The following is a 19,055-nucleotide window of genomic DNA, read 5'->3' as shown; positions in this document are numbered from 1 at the left end:
CTCTCTATTCTACTCTCTACTACTCACTCTCTACTACCCTATCTCTCTACCACTCACTCTCTACTACCCTCTCTCTCTATTACTCTTTACTACTCACTCTCTACGACTCTCTACTACTCTCTACTCACTCTCTACTACTCTTTATTACTCACCCTCTCTACTACTCTACGCTCTACTACTTACTCTCTACTACTCTCTGTTACTCACTCTCTCTACTCTGTCCTCTCTTAACTGCTCTCTCTCTACTACTCACTCTCTACTACTCACTCTCTACTACTCTCTTATACTCACTCTCTACTACTCTCTCTCTCTACTACACTACAACTCACTCTCTACTACTCTCTCTACTACTCACTCTCTACTACTCGCTACTACTCACTCTCTACTACTCTCTACTCTTCTCTCTACTACTCACTCTCTACTACTCTTTACTACTCACTCTCCACTACTCTCTACTACTCTCTCTCGACTACTCTCTTCTATTCTCTCTCTACTACTCTCTATTACTCACTCGCTCTACTCTGTACTCTCTACTGCTTTCTCTCTACTACTCACTCTCTACTACTCACTCTCTACTACTCTCTCTCTCTACTACTCTACTACTCACTCTCTACTACTCTCTCTCTCTACTACTCACTCTCTATACTCTCTACTACTCACTCTATTCTTTACTACTCACTCTCTACTAATCTACTATTCACTCTACTACTCTCTACTACTCTCTCTCTACTACTCACTCTCATACTACTCTATACTACTCTCTACTCTACTCTCTACTACTCACTCTCTACTACTCTCTACTACTCACACTCTACTACTCTCTCTCTCTACTACTCACTCTCCACTACTCTCTACTACTCTCTCTCTCTACTACTCTCTACTATTCTCTCTCTACTACTCTCTCTCTACTACTCACTCTCTACTAATCGCTACTACTCTCTACTACTCTTTACTACTCACTGTCTCTACTCTCTACTACTCACTCTCTATTACTCACTCTCTACTACTCTACTACTCACTCTCTACTACTCCTCTCTCTCTACTACTCACTCTCTACCACTCTCTACTACTCACTCTCTACTACTCTTTACTACCCACTCTTTACTACTCTCTACTACTCTCTCTACTACTCTCTACTACTCACTCTCTACTACTCTCTAATACTCACACTCTACTCTCAACTACTCACTCTCGGCTACTCTCTACTACTCACTCTCTACTACTATCTCTCCCTACTACTCACTTTCTACTACTATGTATCTCTACTACTCTTTACTACTCACTCTCTACTACTCCCTCTCTACTACTCTTTCTCTCTACTACTCACTCTCTACTACTTTCTACTCACTCTCTACTACTCTCTACTACTCACTCTCTACTACTCTACTCTCTACTACTCACTCTCTACTACTCTCTATTACTCACTCTCTCTACTCTGTACTCTCTCTTTACTGCTCCATCTCTACTACTCACTCTCTAATACTCACTCACTACTACTCTCTCCTACTCACTCTCTACTACTCTACTACTCACCCTCTACTACTCTCTTCTACTCACTCTCTACTACTCACTCTCTACTACTCTCTACTACTCACTCTCTACTACTCTCTACTACTCTCTATTACTCACTCTATCTACTCTGTACTCTCTACTGCTTACTCTCTACTACTCACTCTCTACTACTCTTTCTCTACTACTCACTCTCTACCACTCTCTAATACTCACTCTCTACTACTCTCTACTACTCACTCTACTACTCTACTACTCTCTCTCTACTACTCACTCTCTACTACTCTCTACTACTCACTCTCTACTACTCACTCTCTACTACTCTCTTGTACTCACTCTCTACTACTCTCTCTCTACTACTCACTCTCTACTACTCTCTCTCTACTACTCACTTTCTACTAAACTCTACTACTCACTCTCTACTACTCACTCTCTTTTCTTTACTACTCACTCTCTACTCATCTACTATTCACTGTACTACCCTCTACTACACTCTTTCTCTACTACTCACTCTCTACTACTCTCTACTACTCACTCTCTACTACTCTCTACTCTACTCTCTACTACTCACTCTCTACTACTCTCTACTACTCTCTCTCTCTACTACTCTTTACTACTCACTTTCCACTACTCTCTACTACTCTCTCTCCACTACTCTCTTCTATTCTCTCTCTTATACTCTCTCTCTACTACTCACTCTCTCTACTCTCTACTACTCATTCTCTATCACTCACTCTCTGCTACTCACTCTCTACTACTCTCTCTACTACTCACTCTCTACTACACTTTACTACTCACTCTGCACTACTCTCTACAACTCACTCTCTGCAACTCTCTACTCTCACTCTACTGCTCACTCTCTACTACTCTCTACTCACTCTCTACTACTCTCTACTACTCACTCTCTATTCTACTCTCTACTACTCACTCTCTACTACCCTATCTCTCTACCACTCACTCTCTACTACCCTCTCTCTCTATTACTCTTTACTACTCACTCTCTACGACTCTCTACTACTCTCTACTCACTCTCTACTACTCTTTATTACTCACCCTCTCTACTACTCTACGCTCTACTACTTACTCTCTACTACTCTCTGTTACTCACTCTCTCTACTTTGTCCTCTCTTAACTGCTCTCTCTCTACTACTCACTCTCTACTACTCACTCTCTACTACTCTCTTGTACTCACTCTCTACTACTCTCTCTCTCTACTACACTACAACTCACTCTCTGCTACTCTCTCTACTACTCACTCTCTACTACTCGCTACTACTCACTCTCTACTACTCTCTACTCTTCTCTCTACTACTCACTCTCTACTACTCTTTACTACTCACTCTCCACTACTCTCTACTACTCTCTCTCGACTACTCTCTTCTATTCTCTCTCTACTACTCTCTATTACTCACTCGCTCTACTCTGTACTCTCTACTGCTTTCTCTCTACTACTCACTCTCTACTACTCACTCTCTACTACTCTCTCTCTCTACTACTCTACTACTCACTCTCTACTACTCTCTCTCGCTACTACTCACTCTCTATACTCTCTACTACTCACTCTATTATTTACTACTCACTCTCTACTAATCTACTATTCACTCTACTACTCTCTACTACTCTCTCTCTACTACTCACTCTCATACTACTCTCTACTACTCTCTACTCTACTCTCTACTACTCACTCTCTACTACTCTCTACTACTCACACTCTACTACTCTCTCTCTCTATTACTCACTCTCCACTACTCTCTACTACTCTCTCTCTCTACTACTCTCTACTATTCTCTCTCTACTACTCTCTCTCTACTACTCACTCTCTACTAATCGCTACTACTCTCTACTACTCTTTACTACTCACTGTCTCTACTCTCTACTACTCACTCTCTATTACTCACTCTCTACTACTCTACTACTCACTCTCTACTACTCCTCTCTCTCTACTACTCACTCTCTACCACTCTCTACTACTCACTCTCTACTACTCTCTACTACCCACTCTTTACTACTCTCTACTACTCTCTCTACTACTCTCTACTACTCACTCTCTACTACTCTCTAATACTCACACTCTACTCTCAACTACTCACTCTCGGCTACTCTCTACTACTCACTCTCTATTACTATCTCTCCCTACTACTCACTTTCTACTACTATGTATCTCTACTACTCTTTACTACTCACTCTCTACTACTCCCTCTCTACTACTCTTTCTCTCTACTACTCACTCTCTACTACTTTCTACTCACTCTCTACTACTCTCTACTACTCACTCTCTACTACTCTACTCTCTACTACTCACTCTCTACTACTCTCTATTACTCACTCTCTCTACTCTGTACTCTCTCTTTACTGCTCCATCTCTACTACTCACTCTCTAATACTCACTCACTACTACTCTCTCCTACTCACTCTCTACTACTCTACTACTCACCCTCTACTACTCTCTTCTACTCACTCTCTACTACTCACTCTCTACTACTCTCTACTACTCACTCTCTACTACTCTCTACTACTCTCTATTACTCACACTATCTACTCTGTACTCTCTACTGCTTACTCTCTACTACTCACTCTCTACTACTCTTTCTCTACTACTCACTCTCTACCACTCTCTAATACTCACTCTCTACTACTCTCTACTACTCACTCTACTACTCTACTACTCTCTCTCTACTACTCACTCTCTACTACTCACTCTATACTACTCTGTACTCTATTCTCTACTACTCACTCTCTACTACTCTCTTTACTACCCTTTACTACTCACTCTCTACTACTCACTCCCTACAACTCACTCTCTACTCACTCTCTACTACTCTCTATTACTCACTCTCTCTACTCTGTACTCTCTTTACTGCTCTCTCTCTACTACTCACTCACTACTACTCTCTTCTACTCACTCTCTACTAATCTCTACTACTCACTCTCTACTACTCTACTACTCACTCTCTACTACTCCTCTCTCTACTACTCTCTACTACTCTCTACTACTCTCTCTACTACTCACTCTCTACCACTCTCTACTACTCACTCTCTACTACTCTCTACTACTCACTCTTTACTACTCTCTACTACTCCCTCTACTACTCTCTAATACTCACTCTCTACTACTCTCTAATACTCACGCTCTAATCTCTAATACTCACTCTCGGCTACTCTCTACTACTCACTCTCTACTACTATCTCTCTCTACTACTCACTCTCTACTACTCTCTACTACTCACTCTCTACTACTCTGTACTCTATTCTCTACTACTCACTCCCTACTACTCACTCTCTACTCACTCTCTACTACTGTCTGCTACTCACTCTCTACTACTCTCTACCCTACTCTCTACTACTCTCTCTACTACTCACTCTCTACTACTCTCTACTACTCACTCTCTACTACTCACTCACTCTCTCTACTCTGTACTCTCTCTCTACTGCTTTCTCTCTACTACTCACTGACTACTACTCTCCTACTCACTCTCTGCTACTCTACTACTTACTCTATACTACTCTCTTCTACTCACTCTCTACTAATCTCTACTACTCACTCTCTACTACTCTACTACTCACTCTCTACTACTCCTCTCTCTCTACTACTCTCTACTACTCTCTCTCTACTACTCACTCTCTACCACTCTCTACTACTCACTCTCTACTACTCTCTACTACTCACTCTTTACTACTCTCTACTACTCTCTCTACTACTCTCTACTACTCACTCTCTACTACTATCTACTACTCTCTACTACTCTCTCTCTACTACTCACGCTCTACTCTCTACTACTCACTCTCGGCTACTCTCTACTACTCACTCTCTACTACTATCTCTCTCTACTACTCACTCTCTACTACTATCTCTCTCTACTACTCTTTACTACTCACTCTTTACTACTCACTCTCTACTAATCTCTACTACTCACTCTCTATTACTCACTCTCTCTACTCTCTACTACTCACTCTCTACTACTCTCTACTACTCTCTCTCTCTAATACTCACTCTCTACTACTTTCTACTCACTCTCTACTACTCTCTACTACTCACTCTCTACTACTCTCTATTACTCACTCTCTCTACTCTGTACTTTCTCTTTACTGCTCCATCTCTACTACTCACTTTCTAACACTCACTCACTACTACTCTCTCCTACTCACTCTCTACTACTCTACTACTCACCCTCTACTAATCTCTTCTACTCACTCTCTACTACTCACTCTCTACTACTCTCTACTACTCACTCTCTACTACTCTCTACTACTCTCTATTACTCACTCTCTCTACTCTGTACTCTCTACTGCTCTCTCTCTACTACTCACTCTCTACTACCCACTCACTACTACTCTCTCCTACATATTGTCTACTACTCTCTTCTACTCACTCTCTAAAACTCACTCTCTACTACTCACTCTCTACTAGTCGTTCTCTACTACTCACTCTCTACCACTCTCTAATACTCACTCTCTACTACTCTCTACTACTCACTCTACTACTCTACTACTCTCTCTCTACTACTCACTCTCTACTACTCACTCTCTACTACTCTGTACTCTATTCTCTACTACTCACTCTCTACTACTCTCTACTACCCTTTACTACTCACTCTCTACTACTCACTCCCTACAACTCACTCTCTACTCACTCTCTACTCACTCTCTACTACTCTCTGCTACTCACTCTCTACTACTCTCTACCCTACTCTCTACTACTCTCTGTACTACTCTCTCTACTACTCACTCTCTACTACTCTCTTGTACTCAATCTCTACTACTCTCTCCTACTCACTCTCTACTACTCTACTGATCACTCTCTACTACTCTCTTCTACTCACTCTCTACTACTCACTCTCTACTACTCTCTACTACTCACTCTCTACTCTACTCTCTACTACTCACTCTCTACTACCCTCTCTCTCTATTACTCTTTACTACTTACTCTCTACTACTCTTTACTCACTCTCTACTACTCTCTGTTACTCACTCTGTACTACTCTACTCTCTACTACTCACTCTCTACTACTCTCTACTACTCTCTATTACTCACTCTCTCTACTCTGTACTCTCTTTACTGCTCTCTCTCTACTACTCACTCACTACTACTCTCTTCTACTCACTCTCTACTAATCTCTACTACTCACTCTCTACTACTCTACTACTCACTCTCTACTACTCCTCTCTCTCTACTACTCTGTACTACTCTCTCTCTCTACTACTCACTCTCTACCACTCTCTACTACTCACTCTCTACTACTCTCTACTACTCACTCTTTACTACTCTCTACTACTCTCTCTACTACTCTCTACTACTCACTCTCTACTACTCTCTACTACTCTCTAATACTCACGCTCTACTCTCTACTACTCACTCTCGGCTACTCTCTACTACTCACTCTCTACTACTATCTCTCTTTACTACTCACTCTCTACTACTCTCTACTACTCTTTCTCTCTACTACTCACTCTCTACTACTTTCTACTCACTCTCTACTACTCACTCTCTACTACTCTACTCTCTACTACTCACTCTCTACTACTCTCTATTACTCACTCTCTCTACTCTGTGCTCTCTCTTTACTGCTCCATCTCTACTACTCACTCTCTAATACTCACTCACTACTACTCTCTCCTACTCACTCTCTACTACTCTACTACTCACCCTCTACTACTCTCTTCTTCTCACTCCCTACTACTCACTCTCTACTACTCTCTACTACTCACTCTCTACTACTCTCTACTACTCTCTATTACTCACTCTATCTACTCTCTACTGCTCTCTCTCTACTACTCTCTTCTACTCACTCTCTACTACTCACTCTCTACTACTCTCTCTGTCTATTACTCTTTACTACTCACTCTCCACTACTCTCTACTACTCTCTACTCACTCTCTACTACTCTCTATTACTCACTCTATACTACTCTACTCTCTACTACTCACTCTCTACTACTCTCTATTAGTCACTATATCTACTCTGTACTCTCTACTGCTCTCTCTCTACTACTCACTCTCTACTACTTACTCACTACTACTCTCTCCTACATATTGTCTACTACTCTCTTCTACTCACTCTCTACTACTCTCTACAACTCACTCTCTACTACTCACTCTCTACTACTCTTTCTCTACTACTCACTCTCTACCACTCTCTAATACTCACTCTCTACTACTCTCTACTACTCACTCTACTACTCTTTACTACTCACTCTCTACTACTCACTCCCTACAACTCACTCTCTACTCACTCTCTACTACTCTCTATTACTCACTCTCTCTACTCTGTACTCTGCTTATTTTTAAATCACTCACCTCCTTGCTCACGAACAGCGGATTTAGCGCTGCAACGTCTGATACTTTCACATCGCCATTACCGAGGGCGAGGCGCGACGTCAGACACGCCCACCTCAGCTGGCCACGCCCCCTAATACGAGTATAAAGAGTGCGCGCAGCTGGAAGCGCGACACTTTGAACCACGAGTCTCCTGAGGCGGAAGCCGGGAGTGAGCCTGTAATTTTTAAAATTCCTGTTGTGTGATACTCTGCTTATTTTTAAATCACTCACCTCCTTGCTCACGAACAGCGGATTTAGCGCTGCAACGTCTGATACTTTCACATCGCCATTACCGAGGGCGAGGCGCGACGTCAGACACGCCCACCTCAGCTGGCCACGCCCCCTAATACGAGTATAAAGAGTGCGCGCAGCTGGAAGCGCGACACTTTGAACCACGAGTCTCCTGAGGCGGAAGCCGGGAGTGAGCCTGTAATTTTTAAAATTCCTGTTGTGTGATACTCTGCTTATTTTTAAATCACTCACCTCCTTGCTCACGAACAGCGGATTTAGCGCTGCAACGTCTGATACTTTCACATCGCCATTACCGAGGGCGAGGCGCGACGTCAGACACGCCCACCTCAGCTGGCCACACCCCCGTGACGCCTTCTCCCACAGTCATAAATTATGTGTCTCACTAGGAAGCGCAGCGGACGGGCGCAGCGGGCGTGCCGTCAGCGCGCCGAAGGCGCGCCAAAGGCAAGGCCGTCTGGGCCCGTCCGGGCCCAGACGGCCCTAGGACCAGACACTATGCCCAATTCACAGCCCCACCTATCCTATCCCCCGGATACCCTCCGTCTCTGGAACACAAAGAAAAAACCTCAGTGTGACTTCATCCTCAAGGATGACACCCCGTTCACAGGATGTCCCCTCTGCGACACCCCCGAAGCCACGGAACTTAGCCACACGCTTCGACTGGGCCTCCTGAACTGCAGGTCGCTAGCAAAGCACTCGCACGAGATAAACCTCCTCACTCAAACCCTCTCGTTAGACGCCCTATTTCTGACCGAAACATGGCTGACCCCCAGCAACGGTTCAGACTTGGTCAATGCAACCCCCCCCGGCTACCAAATCTGCTGCCTTAACAGACCAGTAGGAAGAGGTGGCGGGCTCGCCATTCTCTATAAAGACCATCTCAGCTGCAGGATCAATGACGGTACGGTTAAGGACTGTGAAAACTGTAATTTCACCCTCCAGATCTCCCCCACCACCTCACTATCGGGTCTTCTGGTATACCGACCACCAGGCTCGATAGGTGACTTCTCAAGCACTCTGATGGACCACATCCTCTTAAAAACAATAGCAACACCCAACTTTCTTCTTCTAGGGGACTTGAACCTACACTTTTTAGACCCGGCAGACAACACTGCCGCTAATCTCCTAGCAGACCTCATGTCAGCTGACCTCCTGCTCCTGAACTCGAAACCCACTCACGAGAAAGGACATCTCCTAGACCCAGTTTTCACCAACATTAGGAATCTCCAAACCCAAGACCCTACCCCCCTTCCATGGACTGACCACTTTCTGGTCCCTATGCACTGGTCCTATCAGCCCGCCTCGGTCCCTAAACAGAAAACCAGGATACTAACCAGACGTTGGCACAAGTTAAGTCCAGAAGAATGGGAAGTGAAGCTTAGGGAATCCGACGGCCCCCTCTCAACTGACCCTAACACCGCCGATAGAGAATTCAACAGCTGGCTTACCAACCCCCTAGACAGCCTCATCCCATTAACATGCTCTCTTAAGCATGTAAAAAGGATTAACCATGCTCCTTGGTACACTCCGCCCCTGAACATTCTTAGGAAGGAGTGCAAAAAGACGGAGCGAACATGGAGAAAAAACAAATCGGCGACGGACAAAAACGCTTATCAAACAGCCATGAAGGCTTACAAACAAGCCCTCCACAGCGCAAAAAGCTCCTTCTTTGAGGAAAGAATAAAGAATTCCTCGTGCTCTGCCAAAGAGACGTTCTCCATCCTTAAAGAGCTCCTCCATGTTCCAGCCCCCCCGCAGACACCCTTGGACCCCAAAGCAGCCGAGGAGAAATGCGTCAACCTGGCTAACTTCTTCGACAACAAAATTAAGAAAATCCTTTCTTCCCTACCTGCCACCAATCAGGCCACCCCGGGAATAGCCAAGGATCGTGCCCTCATGCCAGGAAACCCCACGGACAAACCCGAACCCCCTCGCTTAGCTTCATTTGGACCAGTCACAGAAGAAGAAGTGACAACTACTCTAGCAGCCACGAAAAGTGGGGCCCCCAGCGACTCAGTTCCCGTACGGTTCACTAAAAACATCGCTCGGACCATTACAGCTAGACTCACGGCCCTCATTAACACCTCTTTTGCCCAAGGAGAAGTCCCACAAAGCTGGAAGGAGGCCGTTGTTAAAGGTCTTCTGAAGAAGCCGTCGCTAGACCCCGCGGACTTATCCAACTATAGACCCATCTCCCTCCTCCCTTGGATAGGTAAGGTCGCGGAGAAGCTTGCAAATAAAAAGCTGTCCCACTTCTTAGAGGCAAACCATCTCCTAAAAAACTCCCAAACAGGCTTCAGACCAGGTCAGGGCACAGACACCGCCCTCCTGGCGGCCGTAGAAAAAGCGAGGGAAATCCTGGACACAGGAGGATCAGTGGCAGTGGTCCTCCTGGACCTTAGCGTGGCATTCGACACTGTCAGCCACCAGGTCCTAGCCCAGTGCCTAGAGAATACTGGCGTACAAGACAGTGCGCTGAGATGGCTCACATCCTTTCTCTCCCGACGCTCCTTCCAAGTCTGGGAAGGAGAAAGCCGCTCCCCCTCAATCCCCCTCCGGTGTGGAGTGCCTCAGGGCTCCTCACTGAGCCCCACGCTTTTCAACGTGTATATGGCCCCACTGGAGGAGCTGGTCGCCCCATTCGGAGTCACGATTGTCAGCTATGCTGACGACACTCAGCTGGTGGTGACCCTCTCACACCCCAAGCTAAAGCCCTCCAACCTGCGAGACTGCCTCTCCACCGTCCATCAATGGATGGGCGACTCTGACCTAAAGCTTAACGGGTCAAAAACAGAGATCCTTCTCCTCGGTCACAAAACTTCGAGTCTCCCCCCTAACATCTGGCCCGCCTGTATGGGTGACCCCCCCTCCCCTAAGACAGAGGTTAAGAGTCTGGGAGTGTGGCTGGAGACAGATCTCACCTTTAGGACACAGGCGAGGAAAACAGCCGGCATCTGCTATGGGCTACTTAGATCATGCAGAAAGGTGCTCCCCCTACTACCATTCCAGTCCCGCCTCCTGCTAATTCAAGGCCTAGTGCTAGCAAGGCTAGATTATAGCAACGCTATCTACCTCGGGGCGCCGGAAGCCACCTTCCAAATACTTCAAAAAACCCAAAATGCCGCAGCCCGCCTGCTCACAGACACCCCAGCAAGAACATCGGCCAAACCTCCCTGAGAAAACTTCACTGGCTCCCCGTGAGGGAAAGAGTCGCCTTCAAGGCCCTCTGCCTGGCACACAAGGTCCTGCACGACGCTGGTCCCCCCATTCTGAGCACTTGGATCACTCCATACAGACCGCCGAGAGCGCTCCGGTCTGAACAGGGAAACCTTATCGTTGTCCCTAAGGTGAAGAAAACCCGCATCGGCGGCCGCAGATTTTCGGTAAACACGGCCAGAAAATGGAACGCTCTCCCCTCGAACCTCAGAGCTGAACCAAACCTCCTACGATTTAGGAAGTCCCTCAAAACCCTCCTTTTTCCCTGATTTATGCGAAGCTTCCCTGTGCCCCCCCCTTAGGAGTCCGAGGTTTCAGCGCTGGGATACTCGAGGGTGACTACGCGCTCTATAAAAACCTAAAATAATAAATAATAAATAAATACTCTCTTTACTGCTCTCTCTCTACTACTCACTCACTACTACTCTCTTCTACTCACTCTCTACTAATCTCTACTACTCACTCTCTACTACTCCTCTCTCTCTACTACTCTCTACTACTCTCTCTCTACTACTCACTCTCTACCACTCTCCACTACTCACTCTCGACTACTCTCTACGACTCACTCTTTACTACTCTCTACTACTCACTCTCTACTACTCTCTACTACTCTCTAATACTCACACTCTACTCTCTACTACTCACTCTCGGCTACTCTCTACTACTCACTCTCTACTACTATCTCTCTCTACTACTCATTCTCTACTACTATGTCTCTCTACTACTCTTTACTACTCACTCTCTACTACTCACTCTCTACTACTCTCTACTACCCTTTCTCTCTACTACTCACTCTCTACTACTTTCTACTCACTCTCTACTACTCTCTACTACTCACTCTCTACTACTCTACTCTCTACTACTCACTCTCTACTACTCTCTATTACTCACTCTCTCTACTCTCTCTTTACTGCTCCATCTCTACTACTCACTCTCTAATACTCACTCACTACTACTCTCTCCTACTCACTCTCTACTACTCACCCTCTACTACTCTCTACTACTCACTCTCTACTACTCTCTATTACTCTATTACTCACTCTATCTACTCTGTACTCTCTACTGCTCTCTCTCTACTACTCACTCTCTACTACTCACTCACTACTACTCTCTCCTACTTTTTGTCTACTACTCTCTTCTACTCACTCTCTACTACTCTACAACTCACTCTCTACAACTCACTCTCTACTACTCTTTCTCTACTACTCACTCTCTACCACTCTCTAATACTCACTCTACTACTCTCTACTACTCTACTACTCTCTCTCTACTACTCACTCTCTACTACTCACTCTCTACTACTCTGTACTCTATTCTCTACTACTCACTCTCTACTACTCTTGATACTACCCTTTACTACTCACTCTCTACTACTCACTCCCTACAACTCACTCTCTACTCACTCTCTACTCACTCGCTACTACTCCCTGCTACTCACTCTCTACTACTCTCTACCCTACTCTCTACTACTCTCTCTACTACTCTACTACTCACTCTCTACTACTCTCTTGTACTCACTCTCTACTACTCCCTCTCTCTACTACTCTACTACTCACTCTCTACTACTCTCTCTCTCTACTACTCACTCTCTCTACTCTCTACTACTCACTCTCTACTACTCACTCTCTATTCTTTACTACTCACACTCTACTAATCTACTATTCACTCTACTACTCTCTACTACTCTCTCTCTAGTACTCACTCTCATACTACTCTCTACTACTCTGTACTCTACTTTCTACTACTCACTCTCTACTACTCTCTACTACTCACACTCTACTACTCTCTCTCTCTACTACTCTTTACTACTCACTCTCCACTACTCTCTACTAGTCTACTACTCTCTCTCTACTACTCACTCTCTACTACTCTCTACTACACACTCTCTATTACTCATTCTACTACTCTCTACTACTCTCTCTCTACTACTTTCTACTACTCACTCTCTACTACTCTCTACTACTCACTCTCTACTACTACTCTCTCTACCCTCTCTCTCTCTACTACTCACTCTCTACTACTCTACTCTCTACCACTCACTCTCTTCTACTCTCTACTACTCATCCTCTACTATTCTCTACTACTCACTCTCTACTACTCTTTATTACTCACTCTGTACTACTCTACTCTCTATTACTCACTCTCTCTGCTCTGTACTCTCTTTACTGCTCTCTCTCTACTACTCACTCACTACTACTCTCTCCTACTCACTCTCTACTACTCTACTGATCACTCTCTACTAATCTCTTCTACTCACTCTCTACTACTCACTCTCTACTACTCTCTACTACTCACTCTCTACTCTACTCTCTAATAATCACTCTCTACTACCCTCTCTCATTATTACTCTTTACTACTTACTCTCTACTACTCTCTACTACTCTCTACTCACTCTCTACTACTCTCTATTACTCACTCTGTACTGCTCTACTCTCTACTACTCACTCTCTACTCACTCACTACTACTCTCTCCTACTCACTCTCTACTACTCTACTGATCACTCTCTACTACTCTCTTCTACTCACTCACTACTACTCACTCACTACTACTCTCTTCTACTCACTCTCTACTAATCTCTACTACTCACTCTCTACTACTCTACTACTCACTCTCTACTACTCCTCTCTCTCTACTACTCACTCTCTACCACTCTCTACTACTCACACTCTACTACTCTCTACTACTCACTCTGTACTACTCTCTACTACTCTCTCTACTACTCTCTACTACTCACTCTCTACTACTCTCTACTACTCTCTAATACTCACGCTCTACTCTCTACTACTCAATCTCGGCTACTCTCTACTACTCACTCTCTACTACTATCTCTCTCTACTACTCACTCTCTACTACTATGTCTCTCTACTACTCTTTACTACTCACTCTCTACTACTCACTCTCTACTACTCTTTCTCTCTACTACTCACTCTCTACTACTTTCTACTTACTCTCTACTACTCTCTACTACTCACTCTCTACTACTCTACTCTCTACTACTCACTCTCTACTACTCTCTATTACTCACTCTCTCTACTCTGTACTCTCTCTTTACTGATCCATCTCTACTACTCACTCTCTAATACTAACTCACTACTACTCTCTCCTATTCACTCTCTACTACTCTACTACTCACCCTCTACTACTCTCTTCTACTCACTCTCTACTACTCACTCTCTACTACTCTCTACTACTCACTCTCTACTACTCTCTACTACTCTCTATTACTCACTCTATCTACTCTGTACTCTCTACTGCTCTCTCTCTACTACTCACTCTCTACTACTCTCTTCTACTCACTCTCTACTACTCACTCCCTACTACTCTCTACTACTCATTCTCTACTACACTCTACTACTCTCTATTACTCACTCTATCTACTCTGTACTCTCTACTGCTCACTCTCTACTACTCACTCTCTACTACTCTTTCTCTACTACTCACTCTCTACAACTCTCTAATACTCACTCTCTACTACTCACTCTACTACTCTACTACTCTCTCTCTACTACTCACTCTCCACTACTCTCTACTACTCACTTTCTACTACTCTGTACTCTATTCTCTACTACTCACTCTCTACTACTCTCTCTACTACCCTTTACTACTCACTCTCTACTACTCACTCCCTACAACTCACTCTCTACTCACTCTCTACTACTCTCTATTACTCACTCTCTCTACTCTGTACTCTTTTTACTGCTCTCTCTCTACTACTCACTCACTACTACTCTCTTCTACTCACCCTCTACTAATCTCTACTACTCACTCTCTACTACTCTACTACTCACTCTCTACTACTCCTCTCTCTCTATACTACTCTCTACTACTCTCTCTCTCTCTACTACTCACTCTCTACCACTCTCTACTACTCACTCTCTACTACTCACTCTTTACTACTCTCTACTACTCTCTCTACTACTCTCTAATACTCACTCTATACTACTCTCTAATACTCACGCTCTACTCTCTACTACTGACTCTCGGCTACTCTCTACTACTCACTCTCTACTACTATCTCTCTCTACTACTCACTCTCTACTACTATGTCTCTCTACTACTCTTTACTACTCACTCTCTACTACTCACTCTCTACTACTCTTTCTCTCTACTACTCACTCTATACTACTTTCTACTCACTCTCTACTACTCTCTACTACTCACTCTATACTACTCTACTCTCTACTACTCACTATCTACTACTCTCTATTACTCACTCTCTCTACTCTGTACTCACTCTTTACTGCTCCATCTCTACTACTCACTCTATAATACTCACTTACTACTACTCTCTCCTACTCACTCTCTACTACTCTACTACTCACCCTCTACTACTCTGTTCTACTCACTCTCTACTACTCACTCTCTACTACTCTCTACTACTCACTCTCTACTACTCTCTACTACTCTCTATTACTCACTCTATCTATTCTGTACTCTCTACTGCTCCCTCTCTACTACTCACTCTCTACTACTCACTCACTACTACTCTCTCCTACTTATTGTCTACTACTCTCTTCTACTCTCTCTCTACTACTCTACAACTCACTCTCTACTACTCACTCTCTACTACTCTTTCTCTACTACTCACTCTCTACCACTCTCTAATACTCACTCTCTACTACTCTCTACGACTCTACTACTCTCTCTCTACTACTCTGTACTCTATTCTCTACTACTCACTCTCTACTACTCTCGATACTACCCTTTACTACTCACTCTCTACTACTCACTCCCTACAACTCACTCTCTACTCACTCTCTACTCACTCTCTACTACTCTCTGCTACTCACTCTCTACTACTCTCTACCCTACTCTCTACTACTCTCTCTACTACTCTCTCTACTACTCTCTTTTACTCACTCTCTACTACTCTCTCTCTCTACTACTCTACTACTCACTCTCTACTACTCTCTCTCTCTACTACTCACTCTCTATACTCTCTACTACTCACTCTCTACTACTCACTCTCTATTCTTTACTACTCACTCTCTACTAATCTACTATTCACTCTACTACTCTCTACTACTCTCTCTCTACTACTCACTCTCATACTACTCTCTACTACTCTCTACTCTACTCTCTACTACTCACTCTCTACTACTCTCTACTACTCACACTCTACTACTCTCTCTCTCTACTACTCTTTACTACTCACTCTCCACTACTCTCTACTACTCTCTCTCTACTACTCTCTACTATTCTCTCTCTACTACTCTCTCTCTACTACTCACTCTCTACTAATCACTACTACTCTCTACTATTCACTCTCTACTACTCTTTACTACTCACTCTCTCTACTCTCTACTACTCACTCTCTATTACTCACTCTCTACTACTCTACTACTCACTCTCTACTACTCACTTCTACTCACTCTCTACTACTCTCTACTACTCACTCTCTACTCTACTCTCTACTACTCACTCTCTACTACCCTCTCTCATTATTACTCTTTACTACTTACTCTCTACTACTCTCTACTACTCTCTACTCACTCTCTACTACTCTCTATTACTCACTCTGTACTGCTCTACTCTCTACTACTCACTCTCTACTACTCTCTACTACTCTCTATTACTCACTCTCTCTACTCTGTACTCTCTTTACTTCTCTCTCTCTACTACTCACTCACTACTACTCACTCACTACTACTCTCTTCTACTCACTCTCTACTAATCTCTACTACTCACTCTCTACTACTCTACTACTCACTCTCTACTACTCCTCTCTCTCTACTACTCACTCTCTACTACTCATACTCTACTACTCTCTACTACTCACTCTTTACTACTCTCTACTACTCTCTGTACTACTCTCTACTACTCACTCTCTACTACTCTCTAATACTCTCTAATAATCACGCTCTACTCTCTACTACTCACTCTCGGCTACTCTCTACTACTCACTCTCTACTACTATATCTCTCTACTACTCACTCTCTACTACTATGTCTCTCTACTACTCTTTACTACTCACTCTCAACTACTCTTTCTCTCTACTACTCACTCTCTACTACTTTCTACTCACTCTCTACTGCTCTCTACTACTCACTCTCTACTACTCTACTCTCTACTACTCACTCTCTACTACTCTCTATTACTCACTCTCTCTACTCTGTACTCTCTCTTTACTGCTCCATCTCTACTACTCACTCTCTAATACTCACTCACTACTACTCTCTCCTACTCACTCTCTACTACTCTACTACTCACCCTCTACTACTCTCTTCTACTCACTCTCTACTACTCACTCTCTACTACTCTCTACTACTCACTCTCTACTACTCTCTACTACTCTCTATTACTCACTCTATCTACTCTGTACTCTCTACTGCTCCCTCTCTACTACTCACTCTCTACTACTCACTCACTACTACTCTCTCCTACTTATTGTCTACTACTCTCTTCTACTCTCTCTCTTCTACTCTACAACTCACTCTCTACTACTCACTCTCTACTAATCTTTCTCTACTACTCACTCTCTACCACTCTCTAATACTCACTCTCTACTACTCTCTACTACTCTACTACTCTCTCTCTACTACTCTGTACTCTATTCTCTACTACTCACTCTCTACTACTCTCGATACTACCCTTTACTACTCACTCTCTACTACTCACTCTCTACTACTCTTTCTCTCTACTACTCACTCTCTACTACTTTCTACTCACTCTCTACTACTCTCTACTACTCACTCTCTACTACTCTACTCTCTACTACTCACTCTCTACTACTCTCTATTACTCACTCTCTCTACTCTGTACTCTCTCTTTACTGCTCCATCTCTACTACTCACTCTCTAATACTCACTCACTACTACTCTCTCCTACTCACTCTCTACTACTCTACTACTCACCCTCTACTACTCTCTTCTACTCACTCTCTACTACTCACTCTCTACTACTCTCTACTACTCACTCTCTACTACTCTCTACTACTCTCTATTATTCACTCTATCTACTCTATACTCTCTACTGCTCTCTCTCTACTACTCACTCTCTACTACTCTCTTCTACTCACTCTCTACTACTCACTCCCTACTACTCTCTACTACTCATTCTCTACTACTCTCTACTACTCTCTATTACTCACTCTATCTACTCTGTACTCTCTACTGCTCACTCTCTACTACTCACTCTCTACTACTCTTTCTCTACTACTCACTCTCTACCACTCTCTAATACTCACTCTCTACTACTCTCTACTACTCACTCTACTACTCTACTACTCTCTCTCTACTACTCACTCTCCACTACTCTCTACTACTCACTTTCTACTACTCTGTACTCTATTCTCTACTACTCACTCTCTACTACTCTCTCTACTACCCTTTACTACTTACTCTCTACTACTCACTCCCTACAACTCACTCTCTACTCACTCTCTACTACTCTCTATTACTCACTCTCTCTACTCTGTACTCTCTTTACCGCTCTCTCTCTACTACTCACTCACTACTACTCTCTTCTACTCACTCTCTACTAATCTCTACTACTCACTCTATACTACTCTACTACTCACTCTCTACTACTCCTCTCTCTCTACTATTCTCTACTACTCTCTCTCTCTACTACTCACTCTCTACTACTCACTCTCTACTACTCACTCTTTACTACTCTCTACTACTCTCTCTACTACTCTCTAATACTCACTCTCTACTACTCTCTAATACTCACGCTCTACTCTCTACTACTCACTCTCGGCTACTCTCTACTACTCACTCTCTACTACTATCTCTCTCTACTACTCACTCTCTACTACTAT

This window comes from Triturus cristatus, chromosome 6 (genome assembly GCF_964204655.1).
Source record: "Triturus cristatus chromosome 6, aTriCri1.1, whole genome shotgun sequence".
Lineage (NCBI taxonomy): Eukaryota > Metazoa > Chordata > Amphibia > Caudata > Salamandridae > Triturus > Triturus cristatus.
The sequence above is the reverse complement of the archived record's forward strand: the minus strand, read 5'-3'. Positions refer to the sequence as shown.